Genomic DNA, 6,031 nt, shown 5'->3' with positions numbered 1-6,031 from the left:
AGATTTGATATTACTATCTCGTTTAAGGTAAATGGACGGCCACGATTTAAAGGCATTACCACGACAAGGTTTCTCGACGGTCAAGATTCATTATATACCTCGATCGAGATATTTAAACGGCCGAGATCGCATCTTCCAGCGTACGTGAATGGACGGTGTAGATTGTGTTTCCGTATCTCGATCGAGATAATTGGACGGTGGATATTGCATCTACGTATCTCGATCGAGATATTCGGACGGTGCAGATTGAATCTCTGTATCTCGATCGAGATATTTGGACGGTTGAGATTTGAACTCAGTATCTCGATCGAGATATGGGGACGGTGGAGATTGTATCCGATTACCTCGAACAATGAATGGTTGCGATTGGATGTAAATTTCTCGTTCGAGATACGTGGACGATGGAGATGTGCTGGTCAAATATGCCTACGGGGATACAGCGTGGCCCTGATGTGGATCCGAGTGGCATAGATATCTCGATCGAGATATTGTGGTGGCGGTGACATGTATTGGTGACATGGATGACGCCTGGAAACCCGGACCTGCTAGCGTGGCATTAGTTGGCATCTCGATCGAGATATGTCGATTTAGGCTCGGGAGGCACGTGTCGTCTTTTGATTCGCGGCACTATCACGATCGAGGTACTCCGCCCGAGATGCATGGATGTCCCAATTTTAGAGAGAGTGAACGAAAGTGAGTACCCTCATCTTGCAACCACCCTTTGACATAAGTCAGAGTGTGGACATAAGTCATAGAAGTTCTGAGGGTGGATAAGGGTCATCAAGGGATGTCTAAGTCCTAGTGTTTTCATCAGTCACTCGGATCATCTTTTATGTTTTTCCCCATGATTTGTCAAAAGCGGATGTTAGGAGAAAAAATTATGGTGTTGCCAATAGGTATGATGAGAAAGCATTCTTTGTGATCTCGTGTCTAAATTTTTGACCATTCATCGCGTCTTGTTTATTGTTGAAGATTTGCAACAGCTGCTGTGAGAATGGATTGGCATTTCATTCTGATAAACTATCTAGTCGGGTACACTCTGACATAAGTCAGAGTGTGGACATAAGTCATAGAAGTTCTGAGGGTGGATAAGGGTCATCAAGGGATGTCTAAGTCCTAGTGTTTCAGAGACAAAAGATTTCTGGCAATTAATAACTTTTAGATTTTTAGGGTCAAAATGTCAAGAATGAGTTTGCTCTCAAATGGGAGCTTAATAGGAATCTCTTTTAATTTTTCTCTCTTAAAAGAAAATATAATATAGTTGAGAGTTTAATACAAACTTACAATAATACTTTTATCAAAACAAAATAATTTTGATCCTATAACATAGCTAGAATTACTTTCTAGCTTAGTTTTCCAATTGATACTAATAACTATAGTTAAACTAGTCTTAGCAACTTAATTGCTACTTGGTTAATTAATCCAATGCTACACATGGTCTCGTATAATGGATGTAAAATTTATTGGGAAATACCATTAGAGGATAGAATCACATGAAAGGTCATCAAACTGTATTGATAGATTACTCATACGTATTTACCTTTAGGCTTATTTAAAGGGTCTTAACAAATAAAATTTTAATACTTTCAAAATTATTTGAGACATCTAGATATTATTGCATAATAAGTGAAAATCTTAATTTTAACCAGCCGGTTGAAATGAGAGGATGAAGAAAAACTCCACGTTGCCAAGTTTTGAGGGTAAGGCCAGAGCCTTTTCACCATGGCAGTGGAGGGGTTGATTTGAGGAAGAAAATCTCTAGGGATTGGTGGGATAGGCGTGGTTTTGGGAAGGTGATGGTGGTTTTGGAAGATTTTACATACTAGGTAAAATACTTGTTTTGATTTTTGTTTTGGAAGTTTTTACACAGATTAAATTTGTATTTAGAGCTTTTTACTCTTGGAAAAAGCTTCACTTCGTTAACGAAAGCATATAAAGATGTTTTTATTTTTGTCCATAAAGCCTTTAAGAATTGGCCTACACATACAAATACCACTCAATTGAGGGGATTCTTGGGCTTGTTATCATCCTATAAGAGGTTCATCAAGAGATATGCGCATATTACCACTCCAGGCTTACCGATAAGATTAAGAAAGAGCTTTCTTTTGGGATGCCGTATCTAATAAGAGTTTTCAAGAGCTCAAGGGGATGCTCACACATCAACCCCTCTAACTGTATGCTCGAACTTCACAAGGACGTTTATGGTTCAAGATGATGCATGTGGAAGAGGCAGCATGGGGATATATTTTTTAAGAACATGTGCATTGAAAACCGAAAGCTTGATGAAAAAGAGACCGTTATGCATAGAATGGACCAAAGATTTCAGTTTATGGTGGACAAGTTTGATTTTATTAGCAAGGAGTTGCATGATGGACTCACCGATTTAAGGCAAGATGTGTGCAAGGGCAAAGAACACTACAATAAAATGACTATAGCAACAAAAATGACAACATTTTTATATTTAAGATGTTATCACCAGAATCTTATTGCGTCATGCTAGATGTGACCAAAGACAAAAATGAAACCTCGGTGTCAACCAGGTCTGGCCACATAACTAAGTGGTCTTTATTGGGGAACTCTATCTTAAGGAAAATAGGTTATAACAATGAAATATCATTGTTGGGAAGTGATATTTCACTACGCAACAATATTGTGCTATTGTAATCGGCTGTTAGGTAGCGATATTCTATTACTCCACAAAATATTGGGCAGACTAGGGAGTCATCATGAGTGTTCCCCAACGTTTTTTAAAAGAATACAGAAGAGATAGTAACTTTGTAAAACCTGAAACATAAAAGAAAGAAGAAACATATTGGGCAGACTAGGGAGTCATCATGAGTGTTCCCCAACGTTTTTTTAAAGAATATAGAAGAGATAGTAACATAGTAAAACCTGAAACATAAAAGAAAGAAGAGAATATAGAAGACATAGTAGCATAGTAAAACTTGAAAACATAAAAGGAATAAGTGAACAAAAAATGGTTTTTATTCAAATTGAAAGATTTGTACATAAAGCCAATGGTAAGGCCTTTGGGCATATGGCCATATCCAAAATAAAGCATAATCAAAATCTATGGAGTTAGGGGCTGCATCAAGGTCCTCATCTTAGGCATTCCGATTATTATCTCCCCTTCTAGTTTCACCCTTTTCTCACATTTTTTTTACCTTCTGCTTATACATGGGCATCGTTTCAATAACATGATCCTAAAACATAGTAACACGATTTATAGTAACATGATCCTAAAACACAACAAAACTAACACAAGTGAAACTCAATTTTGAAAAAACAAAGAGGTAAATGGTTTTAGGAATGTACTTGCTTGCCATGATTGCCAAGCATGGGCTCCACAAATAACAATCCATCCTTTATCTTTCACCCTTTTAAAGAAATCTTCCAAACCTTGTTGTAATACAAAATCATATTCATCCTACGTAGGAAGCAGTCCAATGCTTCAAGATACAGATATACAAATACATGAATATTGATTTTATGTTGTTAAGTTAACCATTTTTTCTTAAAAGATACGATAAAGTTCGAGGTAATGTACTTACAAAGACAGTTGGGATATCTACTCCTCCTTCATGTGTAACATCACACTACAAGTTCTTTGCTATCAGTATCTATCCATACATAAACATAAATACTTATAACTCTTACACATACATATGCATAGTCTATATAGAGCGTACACATAGCATAGTCTACATAGAGAATAAACATAAATACTTAAAACTCTTATGCACAGTCTACATAGAACATACATAAAGAATACATATGCATGTTGAGATGTCAAGCTCAATATGAGCTGACACTCATCACGAGGGACCTGTATGACCATTCGACATTTATATCACTGGCGGGCTTGGTAGCTGGCACCGACATATCTTCGCTAGAGATTCTACAACTGGACTACACTTACTGGTCCAAATCTACCCACTCCTCTTAGCGTGTTCACATTATGGACTGCTTTTATATACTCTATTATGTGGGTTAGTCACTTTATCTTCTTTGTAGACCTCTTTTGTTGTGTGAAGAAGAAGAAGAATTTCCAGCCTCTCACCTTGTGTGCTCTCCTCTAGGGTTTGTGTGAATGCAAGAGCTCAAGCTCTCTTCTCCCATGTATCTTTTCATGGTATCAGAGCCTGGTTCATGCTGAAGGCTGAGTAGCAAGCAAGAGAAACACAAGAAGCGGTACAAGGGTAAGAACTTCATCTACTCTTCCCTCTTTGTCTTCAGGAGGCGCCAGCAAACGAACTCCGATTAAGGAGCTTTCTTTGGGGGAGGAAAGCTACAAGGCAACTATACTGTCCGATTGAACAACATTTATTAGGCCAAAAACGCATTTTGGGTGTGTTTGGACCTCCATTTTTCAGTTCACAGGCATTCACCAGCACGACGAGTAAGTTTTGATTTTTAAAACTGCAGGAAGGGAGATTGATTATGCAGCAAAGAGGTCTCAAAGTTGCCATTGGGTGTATGTATGCAAAGTAAGGTCATTGGTGTGACAATTTGGGTGCAGTATATAGTACCATTGCAGAGAATACAACAGTGCATTGTTTTATGCAGCCGGTGTACCATTGGAGCTATATGGGCCCATAGATGCAGATTGGGCAAGTAGTATTTCATATAGGAGATCTACGAGTGGATTTATGTTCTCATTGGGGAGTGCTGCTATGACATGGAGTAGCAAGAATCAGTTCTCAATTGCCTTGTCGAGTACAGAGGCATAGTACACATGAGCTACGTTGACAGCATGTGAGACAGCTTGGTTACACAAGCTACTTTTGCTAATTTGGGGTTGCATGTGGAGAGAAAGATTGTCATATACTGTTAGCAGTATACAAGTGGCTAGGAACCCAGTTTTTCATGCGCAGATGAAACACATTGAGGTGCATTACCACTTCATCAGAGAGAGAGTCTTGGTAGGCAACATCAACTTGTCCTACAGAGGATCAGGTTGCTGACATCTTCACGAAGGCCTTGGGAGCTGAGAAGCTTTGCAGATTTTGAGATATGCTTGGAGTTCATGAGATGGAGTTGAGCTTGAGGGGAGTGTTGAGATGTCAAGCTCAACATGCGCTGACACTCACGAGGCGCCTGCATGATTGTTCGACATTTATATCACTGGCGGGTTTGGTAACTGGCACCGACATATCTTTGCCAGAGATTCTACAACTAGACTACACTGACTAGTCCATATCTACGCACTCCTCTTAGCGTGTTCACATTATGGACCGACATTATGGACCGCTTGTATATACTCTATTATCTGTGTTAATCACTTTATCTTCTTTTGTTGTGTGAAGAAGAAGAAGAATTTTCAGCCTCTCACCATGCCTTTTGAGACTCTTTTTTGCAATGCTTTCTTGAACACTAGCGAGGCTTTGCAATTCTCATCCAAAAATTTCACTAGTAGTGCCTTGGTGCTATCATTAAATCAAACCATGAGAAAAACCACTAGAACCCCACAATACCCCAATCTCATCTATATCTAGAATTTGTGTACTCAAGGAACCACCTCTAAGAGTGCATGGTGCTAAGCGAGGAATGCGAGAGCATGTAGGGTCTATATATTGCCGCTACAATAGGTGCAACGAGCGGCCAATGCATCTTAACTATTCCTCTTCTTAATGGATGCATATGTCATTGAGTGATAAAGACTATTGAGGACCTTGGCATTCTCCTCTCTTGATACTCTCAGCAATCCTAGCAATAACCCTACAAGTGTTGGCTAGGTCACAATGGTCCATAAGGGATGCAAGAATAATAGATTATGACAAGGGAGCAAGATCCTGAAAAAAGTTACAATTGATTAAGGACACACAACGGCGTATGAATAGCTTGCATATGGTGGCTCTTGCATCCACACTCTCACTACTGGAAGGAGGAGGTGGAGGAGGAGGAGGAGAAAAAAAGTAGGACTCACATGCTTTATCCAAACCAAGGGAGGAAAAAGTAGGGAGAGGTGGAGGAGGCTCATGTGGAGGAGGTGAAGGTGGTGTTGGTCTGCCAATGCTAGAGGCTGCCCGTT

The sequence above is a fragment of the Cibotium barometz genome, chromosome 47 (assembly GCF_041138505.1).
Source record: "Cibotium barometz isolate CiBa-2024 chromosome 47, ASM4113850v1, whole genome shotgun sequence".
NCBI lineage: Eukaryota > Viridiplantae > Streptophyta > Polypodiopsida > Cyatheales > Cibotiaceae > Cibotium > Cibotium barometz.
This window is presented reverse-complemented; position numbering follows the sequence as displayed.